At 39.1% G+C, this 23,947-nt stretch overlaps 1 protein-coding gene across 3 annotated transcripts in view; it reads left to right on the top strand.

Annotated features, from left to right (window-relative positions):
* The window catches only part of FIGN (fidgetin, microtubule severing factor), a 131,473-nt gene that overhangs the window by 21,601 nt on the left and 85,925 nt on the right, over positions 1–23,947 (top strand). The window contains exon 1 of one of the 3 annotated variants that reach the window (XM_032355771.1): positions 6,512–6,534. The exons of the other annotated variants lie outside the window; for them this stretch is intronic. The gene's annotated coding sequence lies outside the window, so the exon portion shown is untranslated. Of the gene's footprint in view, positions 1–6,511; positions 6,535–23,947 lie in introns of those variants that run through there. 3 annotated transcript variants of the gene reach the window in all.

Below are 23,947 nucleotides of genomic sequence, written 5' to 3'. Positions count from 1 at the left end.
CATGATGTGATTTCTGGGAATTAAAGGGAGTAAGTAATTCTCATGAGGGGGCTTCCGATGATAAATTTGGTACCTCATTTCTGCATCTTTTGGGTTGTCGTTGTCGTCATTGTTGTTACTGTTTCTTAAAGTTCTAGGGGCTTGGGAAAGTCTTAAGATGCTAATTGGTTATTTTGTGGCGTCCTCAACATTTCTGATTTTAATGAAAAGTCACTTAAGACCATTTTCTTCATCACCGAGGTAACTGGTTCAGGTTGTCAAACCAGGGCTTTTAAAAACAGTTACTAGTGCTTTCCATCTCCCAGGCAGAGTTCCTGAGCATGTTAGTTAGGGTAATAGTGAATTCATGGCCATATGCTTATTGGTTTGCTTTGCATCACCTCTTTTTTATGGGGGTGGGGGGGCAGGCAGGGCGCTTATTAGGTCTCTGTATTTCCTAGATGTGATTAGGCACAATAGTTGAGATCCGTAAGGGCAGAAACATGCTGCTTACTTGTACACATGGCAAAATTCTACTAGTTCTGTGCTGTCTGGTAAATCCTGTCTGCTTTATGCAGTGTGGCCCGAAACAGTTGTGTGGTGAGGGAATGCTGGCTGCTGGCCAGCCATTGACTATGAAATCCTGGGTACCTGAGAGCTTATCAGTTCTTTTGCTTTGTAAAAGAAAAAAGTGATGAAAATGTTGGTAAACTGCCATGAAGGTTTAAGGCTGCTGGAACAAGATGCCGTGTAATCAGATTGGAAAATGGAGCTTGAGATTCTCTGCATGGAGAGCAGCCGTCTGTGGACCCCGTGAGCCGCTGTGCAAGTGCCCGAGCTGACCACTTTGTTAGCAAATCAGCTTGTTTGCTGCAGCAGCAGGGTGGAAAACACCAGAGCTTGTGATGGTATGTAACGGACTGAGAGCTCCTGCATGGCACAATCTAATCAGCTTGCAATTAGCTCGGGCTCTACAGTCACCTTCTTCATTTTCTTCTTTCCCCCTCTTTGTGTTAATACTGTGCACTTTAAACAATTAAGTGAGGGAAGTAATCCTTCAAGCAAATCAAAGCCATCCTTTAATTTTATCACTCTGCTGAAAAAGTATCAGGTGGTCCACTGGTCTTCATCAGATGCTGGAAATTCTCCGGCTTACTGTAGCATAGAGAGGGGCTTTAACGAACTGATTTTTTAAGAGAATCTTTAAAAATATCTTGGTGGGGATTGCGGGGGGGGGGGCAGAAAATGGTACATCATTTAAACTGGCAATGAAGTTAAAGTTATTAAGGGAGGGATTGCAAAAGCCTTTTGGTTTATATACAGCAGTGAATCAGTTTCATATTTTTAATAACCAGAGGCAGGCTGTGTGTGTGTATGTGCGTGCATGTGTGTGTGTGTGTGTGTGGGTGGGTGGGTGAAAGAGAGAGACCTGTGTGTATCTATCTCATATATAAAATCCTTGACGCTGCTGTTTGTTTAGGCATTTCTGTATAGCACCTTTCTGAAGGCTCTGATGACATAGCCACTTGTACTGATAATTCCACTACTTCACCTTTAGCGAACTTGATTCACTAAGGTTTAAGAGAACAAGGATATCATTGCTGATCAAATGTGTTACTTGTTAATCCTTTAAAATAAAATTCAGATCATGTGGGGGAGAGGTGAGAAGAGCAAAGCATAGGTTTGCAAAATCGGCATAACAGTTTTACATTTTATTTGATTCAAGGACAGTGACTTCTGAAATACTACTTAAAAGACACCTATTTATCAAAATAAAATAAATAAATCCTCTCATAGTATTACTTATGCTACCTTGTATCAATTTTCCTATTCCAGAAAGCTTTTGTTAAATATTCTCCATGTGCATGAATCTCTGACCGGATATGTTTTATTAGGTGTTTATCATGAGGTAGAAAATGGGCATTATTTCATGAATGTTTACTTTGGAAAGCAGCACAGGGAATGAGGATTGGAAAATGCTTTTAATGATTACCAAAGAACTAATTAAAGTATTTTAGGTGACTTTGTTCCAAAATAGTCAGTTCCTTTCTGGGGGTGGTTTGTGTTAAGAAAAACGAACATAGTCATAATATTATTGATACTTGATCACATTAGTATCATATTTGAATTCTCTCCATGTTGTCAACAGAAGAATTTATTTGTCTTTATTAAATGACACAGTCCTACTAATAAGCTCTTTAATTTTTGCCTTCAGCAAAAAAAAAAAAAATCTCACAACTTATATTTATAACCAATCATGTGGACTTAAGGTTTGGTTTTTTTTTAAACAATTTAAAAAGTTTCACTATTCATGTATTAATGCTGTTTGAAAGATAGCATGTCTTCCATTTTGCTCTACTTACTTGATTATGTATCTTACTTTGTATTTGGAAGAGTGATTTCAGTTTGAGAGAAAATGAAAATAGTTAATATAAAGTGCATTTAAAATTAGGTTGGCTCCTAAGTTTGCCTCAGGGCTTTGCTGGTGTTGCATCAACGGGTCCTTTTGTTGTGTTTTGAACTTTTTTTTGTTTTTAATTAAAAACACAGATAAAAAGAAACATATATCACCTACACCCATCTTAGGCTGCAAAGATTCACTTTATACTCCTTTAGAGGACAAACTCCATTAGATATGCACTTACTGTCCATCGGATTGTAAATCTTACAATTTAATGGTAATTCAGTGAGCAGTTATTGCTTCAGTGGCCTTTTTTTCTTTCTTTTTTGTCCCATCTCACTTGTGAAATAGGGTTACCCTTTACAAGTGTCACAACCATAGATTCATCTTTTGTACTTTGTAGTTGTTCCTGGTGCATCATTCTCAAGTTGAAAAAAAAAAAAAAAGCAAAGCGATGGAGGAACCATGGGGTGGGGTGGGGAGTGTGCGTGTGTGTGTGTGTGTGTGTGTGTGTGTGTGTATAGAGGGGATGGGGGCTCTGGACTGAGGAGTTTCATGCTTATTCTACAGAGAGACAGAGAGAGAGAGAGAGAGAGAGAGAGACCCAGAAAGATACAGGAACTCAGGCAACAGAATAGCCAGAAGCGTCAGCATCGGTCTAACAGATTAATCCCTTTTTCTAAATAGGCATTTCCTCTACCCTCATTCTCAGTCTAATGTACATTTTTCCATAACAGATTGCATTCTGCTCTTGAATTCCTGGAAGTAGAAATGGGATCCGATGAGGATAAGTCTCTTTGCCTTGCTTACACTGTTAATATTCTTATCCTTTTTGGACATTGCAATACTTTTTTTTTTTTTTTTGTAGAAACAATATACACATTCATAAAGAAATCATAAAGGGAATCTCCTTTGGAAGATAATCAGTTCTTTTCAGGAACTGCAGGTTACATGGTGCACAAATGAGCTCTAAGTGGGGGGATTTAAAGTCCTGCTACAGCATTTAATTTCTTGAGGAAAGGAGTTCAGTTCAAGGTTAGCCTGTTATTGTGGCACTGGCAACTACTTCCCGCGTCCCCGCTCTTCTGCCAGCGGTACTGCACAAAAGGCAGTCATTTTTATTTAATACGTAGGGAGGTATTAATCACTGCAGCATTTTCTTGCAAAAATTTATCTTATCATATTCATTGTTTCACTACCCATGACAATAATAGGTGTTTAATTACTCAATAACAGCCGTTTATAGATTCCATTTTTCCTGTGTGCTGGACAATTGGTATTGATTTTGTACTTTGATGCAACATGAAACTGTATTAAACACAATTAGAATTCCAAGGCTGGTAAAATGTGCATTTGTTATGGTAACTGGTCTTGCTTTGAGAAGCGGTGAGCGTCTTCTAATCCAGGCAGTGCCTTTGGAGTAAAAAGGATATTTGATTTTCTTGCAGCGCTGTGGTTAAAAATGAATGCCCCCTTTTTTTTCCCCTCATGTTGCGTGTGTCTATGCACACACGCATGTGCACAAGTGCGTAGGTTTAGTTTTAGTGAAGCAATAAGGAGTTTGGATGAAATGAACAGATTTAAACGGATGGTTCTTTACAGTCCGAGAAACCATTGTGTATAGGTGAACGCTGACTCCGTGTCATCTTGTAATTGTGTCTCTTTGGTTAATGCTATAGGTCTTCATCGTATCAATAAATAAGTTATTACCTGGGGTGAGGGTGGGAACTGTAGGAGATGAAATAGCACCTTCATCTCGTGCTGGATTCTGGTCCACTTCCTTTTAAGGTGTCGAGGAAGACCTCCAAATCCCTATTGTGTCATAAGTTAAACATTGGGTTTTGTTAAAATTGGCACTAAATAAAACCTTTCATTTACCTGACACTATTATGTCACAGTCAGGCGGCCTGAAATCTTGCCCAGAACTAAACTCAATCCTGTGTTCCAGTAACAGTGCAAGTCAGCTTGTGTTTTGCCTTGCCCTTGCTTTTCACAGACGCATTTCCATGTGCATTTGGCATGTTCCAAACCATAATTTGAGGGGACTCACTTGTTGGCCAGTGCATTAATTGCCTAGGATTTTCAGCTCCTTACAGATTTATTTCCTGTGGCGGAAGGTCATTTAGCCTTACCAAAATAAAAAGCAAAATAAACCAAGGACAGACGAGAGGTTGCTTAATCTTATTTTTCATGAGTGGGGGAGCTTGTATCCTTGCTAAATATTACTTTGTATTCTTTCTGAGGGCTGTAGACCTTTAGGCTGAAATTTCACAGTGGTAGAGAGTGATCTGGATAACTCCCCTAACCCCTAAAAATGGAGGCTGCCCATTGACACAATTGCTTTCTGCATCAGGAGGGTGTTTTAATTGCCGATCTCTAATGATTACTACTGCAACGTGAATTGACATGACTACTTCGTCATAGAATTAAAAAAAAAAAAAATCTGTGTAGCAGGCACAAAACTTCAGGGAAGATTTTACAAATACTTGCCCTGTGCTTCCTAGAACAGAAGCAGTCACAGTCAATTGCTTCTTAGTTTTAATCAGACATTTCTTATTCAGTTAATATTTGTATTGTTATTTTCCATATGGGCTGTCATATGACAGCATATGTTAACATTTGTAAAGCCATAAGAAAATAAATATAAATAATTTACATCTGGCCAGTGTAGTTTTTTGTTTGTTTGTTTGTTTGCTTGTTTTTGTTTTTTTCCTTTTCCTGGAGCTTCCAAGAACAAGAGAAAAAAATAAATTGATTGGCCTGCCTATTTTAAAACAATCATTTTATTTTTTGCTCATAGACATGAGAAGAAAAGCCAGCTTTCGTTCCAGAAGTATGTGTTATTTGTTTATTTTGCTTTACTGGGACTGGGCAGAGACTGGCAAGAGGAGGCTTCTCCGGTAATGGGATCTGAGGTCTGCAAAGTCCTGTGCAGACAGATCCCTCCATCACACAGCAAATCGCTTCTTGGGCTTCCAACAGCTGGGTGGGGAATGCTGGAACTTGTAACTTAGGATCACGCCTCGAAGGAGAGTTAAAAAAAAAAAATACAGAAATTTTCACATTTTTGGCATTTCTCCTACAAATTAAAACTAAGGTCCTCTTGATGCTCTGACCTGGGTCCTAGGTCCCTGGTGATTTGTGTGTGTCCTTTCCAGATGAACTGCTTTGTGCTTTCTATTTCTGTTTAGACAAATCACTTAATTTTGAATAATGTGAGTGTAGGCTCAATTAAGTGAAAGATGATCACATGTAATTAGCTAGCTACAAAGTGGATTACCTAGAGAACTGATATAGAGGCTCTTTTTATGGTTAAATACTACTTTTTAGGTAGGCTTTCATTGTAAAGAGGAGTGTGTTGGTTTTTAAGGAGTATCTAGAAGAGGATTGGGGCTGCACAGCTCACTTACAGCAGGGTGCATGTATTCCTTCTCTGTGCTTGCCAAGGGCCAACTTATGTGGTGCAAATGGAAACTTGGCTTTCTGAGGAAGCTGAGTCCTCACTGGGACACACAGACTGCATGTGGATTTACACTCTGGCATCCATACGAAGAAGCACCATCTCCATTTTCATAGCTCTTTATCTTAGACATGGCTTTCCCGTCTGTTTAAAGCACTCTTGCTCTTATTTAAGGTAAAGTAGGATCCTGGGTCTGATGATCTTTTGACTATTTCTAACCATAAGGTCTGTGATTCAATAATGTCTCCTGGAAGCCATTCTCAATCTCTCTCTCTCTCTCTCTCTCTCTCTCTCACACACACACACACACACACACACACACACACACACACTGCTTTATTTTCAACATGAGAATAGCAAAAATGATACCAGTTGTAGCTTATTACAGGTTTTATCTCCTGTTAGCAGGGAGCTCGATCTTTCCTAGTAGGGGAAAGCTAGGCACACTGAACGAATGTATTTTCTTTGGGTTTTATTTATGCTGGCACCGAACGATATCAGTGGGACCCTACCTGAACAAACTGACCAAGTATTCGACTAGCCGCACCAGTCATTTCCACAAGGGATCGTGTAGAGAATACCTCGGGACTCCTTGGGAGAAATCTATTTTGAGAACCTGACTTTTGTCATCTTGCCTCACAGAAACTTCCTCGGTCCTTGTGGATAGTATAGTCTGTGTGCAGCCATTGCTTGGGTAAGCATTCATATCCTATGTGATAACTTCTGAATCCCTTTGACTTTTTTACTTTAGGGCAATACAGTGTTTTATTTGTGGAAGCACTCATAGACTCCAGTGGTTTAGTATGTCCACTTTTTTTTTTCTTTCTCTTTCTGCCCTTACAGAGTTCCCCTGCACCCCCCCTCCAAACCTCTATGGCGCCCCCTTCTCCCCTACAGTCCGCTCCGCAGTATTCCTCTCACCTCACTTCTAGCTGTCTGAATAAAAAAATCGATAAGACTATTAACGCCATTTGGAACTTTTTTAAAAAAGAGAAATAATATTTTAATTACTACTGACATGCCAGTTTGAAGCCCATATCCTCCTTTATGACAGTTCAGTTTAGAAACTACATTGCTTCATTTCAGTAACTTTATTACCATTTGGCTCAGAGATTGCTATTTCGCCTTGGCCACAGATTTCATCAGTTGCCCGGTTCACCTTTGTCCACACTATACTTGTGAAATGACCTCGTCCGTTAGTGCTTGTCAATAGTAAATTGCTATATTCTACGCCTAGAAACACACCAAACGACTACAACTCTTTATTGAATGACTGAGTTTGCAGTTAATTTTTTTAAAATTAAAACTTAATTGGAATGGTCTTAATTACCACTTAGTCCTGGTTAATGAAGGCACTGGTTAAGGTCGGCTACCACAGACGCCATTCTTATTGGTAGTGGGAGCGCTGAACACGGGGTAGTATGTGGGTGTCTGTGAGACTAGTGTATTTTCTTTGTCCCCTCCCCCAGGTTCTAACGATTCTATCAAAAGAACAGTGTGCAAAATAACAGTGTGGAAGTTTCAGTTATTCTGACGACATCATATTAATTTTCTTTTCGAGAATTCCCAGTGACTAAGTCATCTCTTCACAGAAAGTTCTTTTTCAATGGTGAGAAATTTGTGCTATTGTAATTTATACAAATAGGATTCAGTGTCAAGGTGCTGCTTTTTTCCTTAAAATAATTATTGAAAGAATCTTAAATATGATGTCCCCTTTAAACAGATGACTAAAATAGTGTATTAGGGAGTACTCAGAAGTTTATGATTGTGTCAGGTTTGGATACATCTCTGTTAAATATGGCATTTTCTTACCTATCTATAGACTTCTTTTCGCTATAAAATTTACGTGAAAAGGAAAAACGTCCACTGCTCACCTCTTTTTTTTTTTCAAATAGTTTGGTTCTTTATCTCCTTAGCAAAGCTTTTAAAACATAAATAGGTCACTGTTAAATTGCTTGTAAATTAAGGTAAAATAAAAGGGCAGTATACTCGGAAATCTCGTTTTTATGAAATTTAGAATAATGACAAAATACCACTGTTATTTTCCAAACACTGTTTGACATGTACTTACCGTGGCTGAATAATTCCATGAAGATTATTTTAATCTACTAAAAATACTTAAATTCCAAAATATATCTTTTCTGGGGTTTTAATCTTCTTTGTTTTTGTTTTGTCTCTGTATCTTTGAAATAACCTGATATCAGAGAGAGTATTCCCTACTAAAATACAGTGAGGCTTAGATGGTTGAAGAGAGCACTTCTGACAGATAAACATGGTAAGCCTGGTTGTTTTCATAATATTCTGAATGTCCCAAAATAAAAATGTTTGAAATTTTCTTCCTAAATAGAAATTAAGAACACATAATTACATAGTAATTATACGATTTAACTGACGTTAAGCAATGAAGATGGGAAAGAAACATTAAAGTTTTTCCTTCCAAATGCAACTGATGGTACCATTGCTGTGACATTTAGGAATAGGAAGGGTTTCATCACTTTTCATATACTTTTGGGCGTATATCTGTACCTATATATTTGTTTTAAGTGAGATTATTGTTCTAAGAAAGAAAAACCTTAATAAAACTTGTCTGAAAATAAAATGTTGTCAGAACTTCAGCCAAGAAAAATGTCCTCTGTGAGGCAAAATCAGTGCTATTTGCTCTTCCTCAAAGGCTGTGATTTTTTTTTAGGTTGCATGAAGCTTGGGACAGAATTCTATCAAATCCAAATTATATGCAATCTAAATGCAATCTGGGGGGGTGGGGAATGATGTGCAGAAAGTATTATGAATTGTATATTGTAAATAGTACATTTTACGTTCACCTTCCAAAAGAAAAAATTAGTAGATTCTAAACATTTTCACCTGTTCAAATCATCCCATTTAGGTCTGTTTTGGTAGAAGGAACTGGAATGTCCCAGTAAGTAGAACACTCACATTTAATGCATCACATTTGAATAGGTTGTTTGTGCCTATTAATAAGTGTCACAGTTTAAATAACATTATTAAGCCACTACCTTTATATCCTTGGTTTTACCTTATCAAATGTCTGGGGCAGAGGTTTAAGGTATTTCTTTTCCTGTACATAATCAGTAACTGTTCTTAATCAGAATCTAGTTCTTTTAAAAAAAAGAACTCGTTTAGAAATAGCGATGGGTGGAAGTCATCAACATGAACAACTGGATGAATTGTGGGTTCAAACTTACTGGTGGATAAGTTAAACATTAGAGCCATGAAGTGTAAAGTTTGTGTAGCATTTAACAAGCCTTGGAAGAGCATTAAAAGTAACTTATGTGTAATATGCAGTACTAATAGAGCTTCACGGAGCCCCAGAGGAAGCTGCAAATGGGATTCAGGCTGCTGCAGGCTGTCTGAGATGTGGAGATTATGCTCCATGAAGACCAAAATAAGGTTTCAACAAGGTTTTCTCACAACCATGTAAATTCTCCAGATGAGGAGAAATGAAAATATATTTAAAATTCCAGCCGCTTAAGAACGCACACATTTATAAGTGTGATGAAAATAGATTTCAGGTTTTTATTTTCTCTGCAGTGTTTGGAGTATCTTAACTGGATTTTGTGTTCAACCAGTGATGTTAAAAACCAAACATGTACGTAGTACCCCTATCTTGTCACTGTGTTGATGGGGAAAAAAAAAGTTGAAGAGAGAAAAAGAAGACCATTGTAATAAAAGATTTTGAGTGCTGCTTGAGAACTGTGCAGAGCAATCTTGCATCATACTTGTTAGGGTTGGCCAAAAAAAAAAAAAAGAAAGAAAGAAAGAAAGAAAGAAAGAAAGAAGTTTATATACGGCTTTTAATTTTTTTTAAAAGTGCCCTAGACACACCTACACCTACACACACACACACACACACACAGTGGGCTATAATCAAAACTTCTGAAGTATTGAGTTTGTGCTGTTACCTGGTAGTTAGGGATGTAAAAACACAACCTCTCTGGATCTCAGTGTTTTCAGCTTAAAATGGATGACTTGCATTGGAAGATTTCTAAATTCTCTAGAGCTCTGAAACAGCTCTACATTCCGTTTGAAAAATTTTAAGAACATCGAAACCGATTGTGCCCCTCGGTTTTTCTGGTGGATCCCAGCTGTGCAACAGAAAGCCGCTGGATGCTGTGTTATTTCTGAGCCTCTAGGAGAGTGGTTCCCGCTCTGAGGGCTGCAGACCTCAGAGGAAACTTGGGGTTACGGCAAAGGTTTCTCAAATTCACATGGGCCCCAAACTGACGTTTGTCACACATATGTTCTACAGGTTTTTTTGGACATGTGTGGAGTCTCCTGTGATTAGAATAGAAACATAAATCTGCTTAGAAGCATCACAAAGGTGTCACAGAATTTACTGTAGTTCTTAGTCATTGTTTCCTCCATCAATGGATGCTGCAAGTAAAATCGATATCTTGAGTCTGTGAGGTTTTTTTTTTTTAATGTTAAAAAGGGTGGAAACCAGTAATTTGAGATGAAGTGTACTCACTGGGAGTACATTAATTGCATATAATGTAAACTATTAAGCATTGCCTTGGAAATTGTGCCATTAATATTTTTCCAAGGGCTTTGGAATATTTTATTCCATTTGAACACCTAGTTGGGGTTATGGCTCCATTTCCTGTCAGAGTACTTGAAATATTCCATTAGCTTACTGTTAGTAGTTGTCTTATAAACTCCTCCTAATGGTGAATAATGACTGTCATTTGTTGGCGTTTACTAGGCGCTGTGTACGCGTGTGTGTGAGTGAGTCTGCAGGGACAGTGTGGCATAATTTCCCCCATTTTATAGATTAAGACGTTAAGGCAGAAAAATTTTAGGTATCTTGCTCAACTACTCTTAGCCTTTGGCAGAGACAGAAATCAGAATTGGCCTGTGTACCATCATCAAAGTCCACACAATGCCTGTGGCAAGAGTGAATTTCAGATGGAGCTTAATGGCACATACAGCTCCCCAAAGAAAATGCTTGACTATACAGTCCACATTCTTTAACACATGTGTCATGGTCATGACAGAATTGCCTTTGTGTGCCTCAGTTTACCCACATTTAAGGTAGAGTAAAACATATTATCATTTAATTTTACTTTTCTTGTGAGGATAATGTATGAATTAGTTAATGCTTATAAAGAAGTGATTTGATGAGGGGAAAGCTCTATCTAAATGCTAAGTATTATTTATTATTCATGTAAGCATATTACTGTACCCTTCAATCACCTTTTTTTGGATGTTTCAAATGGGCAATTACTGTCTCTTTGTGTAAGGCTTTTAAAATTTTTAATTTAAATTAAAAGTTAATCTAATTTAGGAAAACTGCCAGCTGGAAAGGAACACAGATTTTTTTTTTTCTTCCTTTCCAAACAAAACAGCAATTCAGAATAGACTCCCTTTTAATATAGTAATGTGGGTAGGCTTTCCTGGGCTACTGGTATTAGGAAGGAGGGCTAATTAGTAATGGCTGCTTTGTAATGCTGGTAATCCACGTGTTAGGATTAGTGCTGATAATAGATCTGATTAGGTGGAATTAACTGATATTTAGAAGGATGGAGATTCCTTTGTTTATGAAATCTCCAGTTTGGGGGTACAACATATAGCTAAAGTGGCTGAATCCTTGAAATCTAGTTAATATGGCTTTTCCACAATGCAGTGCCCGAATATGACTAGGGTCAGCAAGCAATGAGGGTCATTTGAGCTCAAGAAGACCTTTACTTCTCAAGACCTTACTGAGGGGACCCTACAAATAGTGAAAAATCAGAGTTCAAAGATCAGAAATGTCAAGTATGCTTTAAAAGGGAAAGGCGCATTTACCTGAGCTCTTCAGTTAATATCTAGCAATCCTTGATGGGAAAAGCCTTCAGTAACTCTCTTTTCGCATGCCTGTTGACTCCAAAGTAACCGGTTTTCATTTAAACATAGTGAAAAACGTATTGTTTAAAAAAAAAAAATCATCATTCTTTCTTTATTCCTCCCCTGCAAATGTGCATATTCAACTTTCCTTTTAAAGTAGCCCACTTTAAATATTCCCCAGCACTATTAAATTTTAAGGAAGTATGCTTAGAAATCACATTATTCAGTTGTACAGTGTCGGTTGCCCAGCAGTATCGTTAAATCCTCTGGAGTGATTCCAGTCCCATAAAAATTAGGGACCCCTTTACATTGTTTCCATATTCAAATGGAAATCTTTTTGCAAGTTAGTAATTAAAGTATTTAACCTCTCTCTCCCTCCATTTATTAGAAAACTCTTTTTTCTTTATTTTTTCAATTACGAAAAACTGCTAAAGCCAATCAAGCATTTATTTTGATAAACCGCTTGTAACAGTCTCAGCTAAATTCTGCAAATACAAAAAAAAGCTAAATAATCACCCTGAGCAGATTTTGCGGAGACCTTGCTCAACCTGTTCAGGGATAATTATGCCGAGCTTTTAGTATGGGGCAAAGGAAAACATAAAATTAAGGCATGAAAGAAAGTCTACCTATTTTGAGAAAATACTGGGATAATTGGTACTCTTTTTATTACCATTTTATTATAGAAAGATATTGTCTTGCAATGAAATATAGGTTTACAGCAATGAAATAGTACTGTGAGGGGTTGAGAGGATTTCTGTTAGATGGATTGATTTAAAATGTAATAAAAATAGCAAATTGCTAAATAGTGAATTGCTAAATAGTCAAATTAGAGTTCATTATTTAAATGACTTTTTTTTTTCTTTTTAATCATATGATGTTCATAATTGCTTTGTTTCTGACAAGTACATTATAGGGACCTTGCTTTTCTTTTCTTTTCTTTCCTTTTTTTTTCTTCCTTGCGCAGCAGCCTTTGGTTTGGAGCTACAGCCATCAACTTTCTTTGAGAAAGGGAAGCATCAGGAATGGGTACCAGCATAGGCGAGGGCCTGGAAGAAGGCAGTAGACAGCTTCACAGTGTTATAAATGGTGGTGACATGAAATGTGACCCTGATAATAGTTGTGTGGTGCTTTGGAAATTTACCTCTTTTACAGACCTTGTCCTTTTGTCTATGAAGGTGGCACTGAAGAGTGTGTCTGAACTCAATCATGTGTGATCTGTGGCTCTTCCTATATCGACGATCTGGGTATATCCCAGTTTAATAGGGCCTGAAGCTTATACAACATGGGCCCCTGTTTTAAGTAGGATAGCACCATCACAGATGCACCCATACTAGGTGTGAGTGTTGAAGGGTCTGTGCTAGCGGGGATCCCTGAAACTTCAGTCTCATTCGGCTTCGTGGTAGGCCTGCCTCTGCCGATTGCATATGTGGCAACACGTTGTGTTTTGAAGGCTTCGTTTTGATCACATTTGTTAGATTTGTATTCCTAGATACTCACGGTTGAGAGGACAGGATTGGGTCTATTTTTAGACAAGTTAATAATTACTGCTCTTTATTCCTGGCACTAATGTTAAATATTACAGGGATTGGGGTAAGGTTACAAAACCTGAACGACTTGGTCCCATCAGTGACAATTTTTATGCCCCTGTTCTGGGCTATACTTATACCTGAAGGTACTAACCTCCTTGATTAAATACTGAATTGCATGGAACTCACATTAAAGAAGTCACATAGGAGAAGAGAGACCAGAGTTGGCTAAAATTGTTGGAAATATTAATTAAAAAGTGGATATTGGGGACGCCTGGGTGGCTCAGTGGCTTAAGCCTCTGCCTTTGGCTCAGGTCATGATCTCAGGGTTCTGGGATTGAGCCCCGCATCGGACTCTCTGCATAGTGGGGAGCCTGCTCCCGCCCCCGCTCTGTCTGCCTCTCTGCCTAGTTGTGACTTCTGTCTCTCTCAAATAAATAATTTTTTTTTTTAAAGTGTGGTTATTGGTAACAATAATTACAGCAGAAAAATGCTGGGCTATTCTAGTGGGACATAGAAAGCATCAATAAAGAAGGTATTCCTCATCTGGCTGCCTTCATTTCCTCAGGGTCACAGACCCAAAGGGGCCACCACAGGCCACTTCTCAGTCTGCTGGGAGCCTGTAGGCTAAGGCTTCTCATATCTAGAGTGGCTCCTCTTACGCTGCTTTGTTTCCAGAGAATCATCAGCAAGTGCTCCTGATTTGTCAGTATTTTTACCCTCTTAGCATCTATTAGACCTGGCGTTCGTCTTTGGTAGTTGTTTCGTGTGTGTGCTCTCTTGTGTCTAGATTGGGCTTTGAATCAGTACATATTTATTGAGTAACTGTGTGGCATACAAATTATGTTAGAGATGATAATAATACCATCTTACCTTTCGGTAGCTGTTTGTAATTTATAAAATGCTTCTGCATCCAGTACCTTCCTTCCTTCTCACAGTTCTCGGAAGGAAGCTGAGTAAGTGCTATAATTCACATTTTACAGAAGACAAACCCGAGCAGAGGGGACTTGTGCTCCGGGTCAAACAATTAAGAACTGGTGGAAAGAGGACTTGAGCCCTGGGATACTGACTCAGTTGAGATCTTAGACATCACACGAAGCTTGCAATTTATTGGAAAGATAAGAAATGTAAAATCACAAAACCAAACAACCCAAAAACCTGAGGACATAGACATCTATATATAGATAATTACTCCCTTAATATAAGAAAGTGTCTAAATAAAGCACCCAGTGAAGAGTTATGAATCTAGTGTTTCACAAATATGAATTAGTTATGCCGTGTGTGTGTGTGCGTGTGTGTTGACTGAGCATGTGGAGAACGCAGGGTACTGTAATGGTCACGACTATATGGTTGTCCGGGGCCGTGCTTCAGTGAGGAGACAGAGCAATCAGAGGAAGAACCAGCAGCGCTTTTAGATAATCCACACTTCTCTGCTTTTGCAAAAATGCGGCCCCAGGATCAGAAGCATTTCTTATTCTCCAATGGAACATCTTCACATAGCACACTGTTCCACTTCCCTCTTCCAATTGCCTCCATTGCTTGTAACCTTGACTGAACTCTTCCCTTTCTGTGTTCTCTATAAATCTGCTAGTCACCACTCCCACAATATAGCCTATTTATGACATTGCTGCAACTCAGTCTCTGAATTCTGGATTTCATCTTCTCTCCTCGAGGCTGATGTGTTCTGAAACTAGAGCTTCCAGACTCTTCCGAGTTCTCATTGTGACCACTCTGCTGCAAACTCCTCTTCTGCTTATCCCGTTAAACTATATTTCAGAGTCCTGCCCTGGTGTCTCCCTTCCTCTCTTCTCTTCCTCAAGTGAAACTGCTCAAAGTTCTCATTAGTCACATACTTGCAAATCTGTACCTTTAACAGTATTCTGAATGATCCGAACAGCCTCTCATTTTTGTCAGCCAGATAGGAATGGTTTCCCTCCCTTATGTCAATTTCATGCAATTATTTCCTCAATTTATGTTGTCTCAAAAAACAAACAACCCAGCAACCCAGAAGGGATTCCTGCAGCTTTACAATTCAAAACAGTATCAGCTGCTTACCAGGTGCATGTCTATTATAAAATGAAACTATAAGGAATGGCGGCTTCAGAATCCATTTTTAAACTCCTATGGTCAGGTTTGAAGGTCTACGTAACCCACATACCTACATAACCAGGGCCTTGGCTTCTTTTTTCCTTTTTTCCTATATTTTATATTATCTCTCTTTTTCCCCCCTTTAATTTCATATAAAGGGTAGTACCTAAAAATAGCATGTTGCTAAGAGTATGTAAACTCATCCTCTATGCTTGAAAATCCAGTATGCATAAACCAACGTTTCCGTAGATGACAGAACATGGTTATAATACAAATGGTTCATTCATTTTATAAAAGTTTTTTGTTGTTGCTTTTTTTGTTTTGTTTTGTTTTGGTTACAGTCTCGTGAATATCAGGTATCTGCAGTACAATAAAATTATCTGATTTACTAAAAAAAAAAAATTAGATATAGTTACTTGGCATCACAGGCTCTGTGAAGGTTCCTTTCTTAAGCTAATAGAAAAACTTTACTTGAACCTTAATTTTCTCTTTGGGATTTTCTTAACCCCTGTTTTCAGGGAGGATGTAGCATTAGAAAGTAATAGTGAATTTTTGCTACATTGTTTTTTTTCTCTAAAAATGTCATGTATGTTAAACAGTGTAAGAAACTACATTCACGTGAATATGGAATGACTCCAGTGCACTCAGAATGCCCTTACATTTGAAAAGACACTAATCTAAAACTATGTTATTTTATAATTTGCCTGACAATTTTTGATGTTTCGATTGTATACTTCTAAAGGAGAGTTAGATAACTGTGTGGTTTTGAGTGCAGACATGATTGGCGTGTCATTTTTTCCAAAAAAATCACCATAAAATGTTATTTTGGTTTGTTGGTTTTTAAAGGCTATCCTGGCTTTTAAAAGTTGGTTTTCATTTTGTAAAACTGAAAATATCTGACAAAACCCATTCCTTCATACCTGCCCTAACAACTAACTTTTCCTTCTTTCTTGATTTGGGCTTTGTGAAATTTGTGCTCCCAGAGCTCTTTAATTTAGAAATATCCCTTTGCATAACTATTGTTAAATTCTTTATAGATGGTGCTTTAGCTCATTTATTCCTGAAGGGTCTCTCTGGCAAGTTAGGTACATTCCTCCTGAGGCAGTGGATGGATGGCCTGACCTCTGGAGCACTTTCTCCTCCCTAGGGCTTGAGTGAAACTCTCCATTACTTTGTCAATATCAGACAGCCTTCACTTACAGAGACAAAAATGAACCAAATTTCCTTCAGTGTATTTTGTTCTTCTTGGACAAAGCAAGAAAACTTTATGTTCAGGTCTCCTTCTTAAAAAATACCCTTCATGCTGACAGGAATGTAAAATATCTACCATTATTTTGACTACACAGTACTGGCAGGCTCTGTTGTGAAAATTCAGCGTGATCCAAAAGTTGGTTTGCAAGTAAGGTAGAATGCAGGTTCCTATGGGAATTAATAGCTTTCATTGGGGTTAGGGTTCCTGTCCCCTCTGAGGGTTTTGCTTGTTTACCTATATTATGGCACTTTACATCTATCATGAATTATGTGTATTCAGAGTTTCAAGTTAGCAATTAGCAAGCAGGGAATGTGCCCTCCTTCCTAGAGCACTCTGTAGCTCTTGTGACAGGACGGAGAGACTCTTACTCGCTCTGTCCTTGGTTGGGGGGGTGGTGGTGCTAGAAATAAGACCTGCATTGTCTCAGCTTCAAGGCCTCCCTATCCTGGGGCAGGGATTCTGAAAGAGTGGAGTTGGGGGGGGGGGAGTGGGAGTGGCGCCAGTGAGGGAATTTGGATAAAGGGCTTGGAGGGGGGGTGCGGCGGAGGAGGAGCAGGAGGAGGAGGGGGTAGGTAATGAGCACAGGCTGTCCACGCCTTCCATCTTTCTTCTTTCCCTACTTTGCCATCCTCTTGCAATCCCATTCTCGCTCAATAATTTGTTGAAAAGGTCAGGGATGGGCTGTGAGAGGACCTCCCAGGGAAGATGGGGAGAGGGCAAGAATAACATTAATCCTAACCCACACCCCTATATGTTGAGGGAAAGAACAGATCCCTTTTATAGAACTTGAGAATGAGCCTCCAGGAGGTTCAATAAGCTGCTTACAGTTTCACAGCTAGTAAGGGGTGAGGCAGGATTCAAAAGCATGTCTTTTGCATCCCAGAGCTTATGCTCTCTCTGGCATACTCCATGGCGTTCCACAATGAGCAGGAAGGGAGCGCCTTTTCCCACCCATCTCCCTCTCGCTTTATCGTTTCTAAAGAAGGGGGTGGGGAAATCCAAGTGACAGTGAAGATGGAGAGATTGGGGGAAGGGATGAGGAAAAATACTGATGATGATAATAATAAAACCTCAACTCCATGAGGCTCGGCAGTTACTGTTATCTCCATTTTATACATAGAACTCGGAGGCTCTGGGGAAAGTAACTTGCCCAAGATCTCGTGATTAGTGTGTGGTGGAATCCTGCTCCACGCCCAGCTCTGCGATTGCAAAACCTGTGCTCTGGCGCTGCCTTCCTGATACCCTTTCCTTGTTCCTGGCTTCTGTCAACCCAGGCTGGGAGGTGCTTGGGAGCAGGTGGGGTGAGGTCCCGTGCTCAAGAAGAATGTCAACATTTCATGCTTTAGGAAGAAGACCGCATGCTCTCCTTCTTCCCTCTTTCATACTTTCCATCCTTTTCCCCTCCTGCCCCAACCCATAGTGGCTTGACTCTGGGTGGGAAGCCTAAACGGCGGCTGGAGGTTCTTCGTGTATGGGAAATATGGATGTGGTGGGGGAGCTGACCCATTACTAGTCATTTTAGTATTTTTGAGATACAAGCATAAACAGAGATGGAATCGATCTGCTATGAACAGGAAGGACCTAGATGGATGAGTATAATTAGGGTGATGGGATTATGGAGTAAAAGGGCAGATTTCCCTCCATGCTTTGTGAAATCCAGCTCATTATTTAGTAAGCCTAGCTCATGGGGTGACATGGGCATTAGATATTAACAAACAAACCAGTGGGGGCGCCTGGGTGGCTCAGTGGGTTAAAGCCTCTGACGTCAGCTCAGGTCATGATCCCAGGGTCCTGGGATGGAGCCCCACATCAGGCTCTCTGCTCTGTGGGGGGCCTGCTTTCTCCTCTCTCTCTGCCTGCCTCTCTGCCTCCTTGTGATCTCTGTCTGTCAAATAAATAAATTTTTTAAAAAGTCTTTAAAACAAACAGACAAACAAACCAATGACATCTTAAATGGCTTTATATTTGAGTCTCCCAGTTAAGACTCAGGATATTTAAATAAATCACCACCCTTTTCTGATTCTAAGTTGAATGAACACAAATTCTTGTACTATTATTTATCTCAAGTTTGTTCAACATCCAAAACTGCCTGCTTGTCAGTCACAAAATTAAGTATTTCTGGGCTTTTTTTGTGGTCTTTAAGGGTCTCGGAGGTCAAAGAGGTTTTATCTGTTTTCATTCCTTTTAACCATTTATATCTGATATGTGTCCAGCACTGTGCTGGAAGCCTTTGGCAAATAGTTCCCCTGCTTATAGGTCCTGGACAGGTTTGTGGGGAAACAGACACATAAATACTCATGACATAAAGTGTGCTTAGAGCTGTGTCAGGGGAAGCATTGGCTTCAACAGAAGCCTGAAGTTGGAGACAGATTCTACAATTTACCTTGCATCTTGTGCAATTCTCTCAATCCTCTATACTTAGTTCTGTATCTCAAAAATGGGAATAATAAGAGTTTCTCACAAGGTTATTAGGCAAGTTAAATGACAGAGTATCTGTGAACACTTGTGGCACTTTGGAACACTGTAGCTACTCAGTGAATTGTTGAATCTCAAGAGTGCTCTGGGAGTGTGGAAGAGAAGGCAATTGACTACTTGCATAATTTGAACCATATTTCATCTAGAAATTGACCTTAAAGTTGGGTCTTAAATGATAAGAAATCAGAAGGAGGGAAGAGAGCTAGGAAAAGGGAGAGAAGTGATAAGTCATGTACTTGTTTTCTAGTCTAGTTCAGGGGTAATCAGGAAAACACCTTGCCAGATTTCATACTGGTGGTGTTGAAATACAGATTATGGTATACCATTGAACATCTGTTCCTTTTACGAGTTTGTCCCTGCTAAGGAAACTACTGTTAGCATTAACTTTCTTCTTCTCTCTAGAACACTGTTTTTTTGTTTGTTTGTTTGTTCGTTTGTTTGTTTTGTGTCTTCATTCACCTTCTTTATTCAAGAGACATTATTTATTAAGAATCCAAGATATGCTAAGAATTGTGCTGGGTTGGAAAAGGTCTCTATCCTTCGGAAGCTTGTAGTCTGTTGTGTATACAACAGATACGCAACAGACATGGGAACAAGTAAATTATTATATGAATTGGTAAGTGTTATCATCATGGGGACTTGCCATCCTAGTTTGCCTGGGATAGTGAAAGGTTATACCTGTTGTCTTGGAATAATTACTAAGAGTCTTCTTTCATTCTCAAATATATCCTAATTGAACAATAGATTTTATGATGATGTGATTTAAAATATGTACAAGATATTTTGCATGTGCCTTGAAGTGTGACTGACTGAAAAATAAAGGGCGGTTTTTCTCAGAGAAGGCAATTTTTGAGCCGTGGTAAGATGCTAAAGGGGTTGCTAGTGGGAGAAGGTAGGTGGGGGGGAAAGGATGCCCATTTTGCATAAATTAGAGATGTAGAAGGGCGTTAGCTATTCAAGAGATGATGGCAAAGGAAAAACCCTTTGTGGCTGGAGCGCTGCAGGGAGTAGGATTAAATAGCAGGAAACAATTGTAGGAGATAAGGACCGAGTGAGACTAGATTGTAATGATTTAAGGAACAATAAAAGTTGAGGAAGTGGAGATGTAAAATATAGTAACCTTTTAAGGATGGTGGTGGTGAAGGGAGAGTGCTATTCTGAGATGAAGGAAGAGAGAACTAAGGTTGTAGTTTGAGGCAAAGGAAGACAGAACTTGGATTTTCTTAAAATTGCTGGTGAAAGTCAGAAGAGAAAGGGAGACAAAGCAGGAAAGAGTGAGCACGCCATCTTGATGGAAATGGGAAAAATGCACTGCAGTGCCCAGGAGAATGGGTTAGCCTCTAAAACAGGAGAGCTAGGAGATAAGGAAGGTAGGGAAGTGACGGTAGATTTGGTGGCAGTGCCCGCCAAAGAGGGAAATCTGTCGTTTCCCTCACTTGGTGAAGTAGTAAAACGATGAGGTACAGCGGCTAAAGGGGATGGCTACTGGTTTTGCTCTCAGAGCAGACAATGTCTTTGTATTCTTAGCCAAGTGATTTTATGTTTTTGGACCTCAGTTTCTTCAAGTCTAAAGTGAGTGATGGCAATGACACTTTGAAGTTTCCATTCAGTTATGGTTCTGCATTTTGTCAAATTGTTATGAGGGACCAACAGTCTTTATTTGCCCTCCCTTCACCCCTCTCCATTCTGCAGAAGAGAGTCTTCCATGGTCACGTAAGTCTGGGTTGCTGTTAAACAGGCTTCTTTGCAGTAGGGCCTTTGAGAGCCTCTAGAATACTATTGTCATTAACAGTCTTGAAGTAGGGGTTATGATATACAACATTCTCTAAACTGATTTAACTGAATAATCGAGTGTTCCAAGGAACGTAGTATGGGAAACATTCATTCTCATGAGGAGTCTATAAAAATTTTATCCCGAGTTAACAGAGGCTGACCACTTAGGGGCTGCTGTCTCTAGTGAGCATGGGTGTGTGCTTGGAAATGATATATTTCCTTCCAGTATCAAAAGAAGAGGAAGAAGAACCCCGGGCGTATAGAATATTAACAGAAATAAACATGCAGCCCAGCCTAGGCATCAATACTTTGAGACAGTGGCAGAGAGCTCCTGTACCCTCCAGCTCTTTCTTCAATAAATTGAAGAGAAAGCTGTGTAAGCTCATAAAGATCTTAATTAAAAGGAAGGCCAAGATGGTGGGTGCTTTGGTACCTGTTTGATTTCAAAAGTTCCAAAACAGCTAAGTAAAGTCAATACAGAGCAGTGTGCCTCAGTTTGTTTATTTGTTTATATGGTGTTTAGGTCTTTGCAGTTCACGGTATCATCTAACATTTTTGCTTATCACTTCAGATACATTGTAACATATATAGTATATCATTCAAAAAACAAAAGTAGTTCACTGCTCCCTCCCAGGAATAAAATAGTATGTTACATTTTTCATAGTAATTCCTAGCATATATGACTTCTTTTTCGGTTCTCTTTTCTAAGTTGAATTATTTCATATTTATTTTTTGTATCTGTGGGGTCTAGATCAACATAACCACTCTAATTTTAGTTACTTTAGGTTGTGATCATCTTGAGCAAGCAGACTTCTTCCCGAATAACTCACAGTCTGCAAGACTTCATTAAGTGCACGTGCAGTTTCAACAGATATGTTGTATCATTGATTTATCTGTCAGTCTTTTTATTGAGCACCTACTATGTGCTAATCGTGGTGTTCCACACCAGAGAATGAGAGAAAGAGAAGCAGTCACTGTTCTGCCTTTTCTTGTTCTTATCCTTCTTGCTTGTGGTTCTTTGTCAGAATTCAGCATCTTCCTCCTCTTCTTGTCTTCTCGGCCACCCCTTACTCTATTGAACATATACACACAGACAGACAAACAGCACCCCCCACACACACACACTCACCACTCTTGATGAACTAAGGGGTTTGTTGCTGTTGTGGAACCTGCTTGGAGGCTGAGAGGGTCAGTGGGATCTGCTTTCCCTTGGAAGCTAGAGACGTGGTTTCGGGTGGGTTGTGGCCCATTCACTCTGCCTTGTCGGTTTGCATTGCCTTTGGTCTCCGTAGGTGAAAATGAGCACAGGGAAGATGCTGAAGCTGTGGCAAAAGGCAGTACCAAGGGGCCTGGCTGCCTCTTTTGAGAACCGGAGTGTTTCACGGGGACTGTGTTGCGTAGAGGCTCGGCGGAATGTTGCACGCATCTGTGACTTCTTTTACTCTTTCTTCACAGATTCTTAAATGGTGTTTGCCTTCTTGTCTCCCTCACTCTCTGTGGTACAAAGGTCCTAGGTTTCATTTGATTACATTTTGGTTTTCTGTTAAACTAGGCTGGGTCACCTTGCTCCACATAGCTATTTAGAATTTGCTCATTTTTTTTTCTTTTTTCTTTTTAACACGTCTACTGCTAAAAGTTAATGCTCTCTCCTTTTATTTTCACAGACTAGATGTCAGAGGACACAACATTAACAGAAGTCTGTCTTCCCTATTACCTTTCAGGAATAGACTTTCAAACCCCTTTCGGAATTATAATCTTCAGTAGAAAGACATGCATAGTAGATTGACTTTAAAAAAGAAAACAGAACAAAAACTTATTTTCCTAATTCTTTGCTTTGAATTTGGGCTGTAATGTTTAACTAAAGAGGCATTATTAGCCTCCTTACCATGAATAAACATAGATTATATGTTATGCATATCAGGTGCTTCTAGCTTAGGAAAATATGCAGTTGATATCATATTGCTGTGTGTTTTTGAACTTGTTTCTAACACTATACTTAAGAGCAAAGCTATACATAAATTTACCTTATGAAAGCCATCGCCATCTCCTACGGGTATATCCAGTTAACATGAGTGTGTCCAGAAAGACCGGCCCTATGCCTACTGGTATTTCTTACTGAATCATGTTCTCATGTGATAATCTGTTATCTGAACAAGTTACTGACAATATAAAATCTTTCTATTTAAAGATGGTTAGAACTACATGTTGAAAAAATTCAATTTATATTTCTGATTCAAGAATTTTATTTTTTGTTTTCAGTAGTAATGCAAAATAGAACATTTTATTCATGGGGAACACAGCCTCATTTGCTAAGACAGTAAGGTTAGAAGAAGAGTCCTTTCCTTAGGTATAAACAAACACATGTTTAGATTAATTTGACTGAATGTTTAAAGTTTTAAAGAGTTGGCTTCTCGTTTCTTGGAGAGAACCCTTGAAAACAAATTTAAAAGCATTTTGATGTGCCTTTTCCTTGGACAGAACATTTTGTTCTTTATTGTAATTGCAAATTCCTCTGGCCCTGGCTATATTGCATATTTCCTTCTTTCCTTATTCCAGGACTCTGGCTCTGTTTTTGTTTGTTTTTAATCCTTAACAGGATTTCAGTCCTTAAAAAAGAGAGTGAGCATTGATCACCACTGACCTACTTTCGTGTAGGTAAAATGAAATATTTGGTAACCAGTTGAAATCTGGCTCAATCGAACAAGTGTGTGACCGCTCATTAAAGATCGCCTCCCGATGAGTTACTGGTGTTAAGTTACTTTTGGGTTAATGAATGGGCCTACTGTGTTCTAGGCATACTAAAGTCACTGTTTACAATGGGCCATGTCAGGTAGTAAAATCAAGAAAATATCCACACTTACAAACCAGGGACAGAACACTCAAGAGGTGTCCTAGCAGCAGATGTGTTAGGAATGAGTGAAGTAGGACTGACAGCAAGATCATTCCTTCCTTGTCACCATTGAGCACTAGCAGGCCGCTGACTTGTGAAGATGAAGGCACAGGGTTGCTGGATTCTTCTCTTTTCTGGTTATGCCAGATTCTTCGTTTTACATAGGTTATATCAGGTTTTGTCTTTTTTTTTTTTTTTTAACTGTCCAGTAACTAATGAAAGACTTCACAAACGCTGTCTAGTCTGTACATGTCTTGCACTC

Source organism: Mustela erminea, chromosome 8 (assembly GCF_009829155.1).
Source record: "Mustela erminea isolate mMusErm1 chromosome 8, mMusErm1.Pri, whole genome shotgun sequence".
Lineage (NCBI taxonomy): Eukaryota > Metazoa > Chordata > Mammalia > Carnivora > Mustelidae > Mustela > Mustela erminea.
The sequence above is the reverse complement of the archived record's forward strand: the minus strand, read 5'-3'. Positions and strand labels throughout refer to the sequence as shown.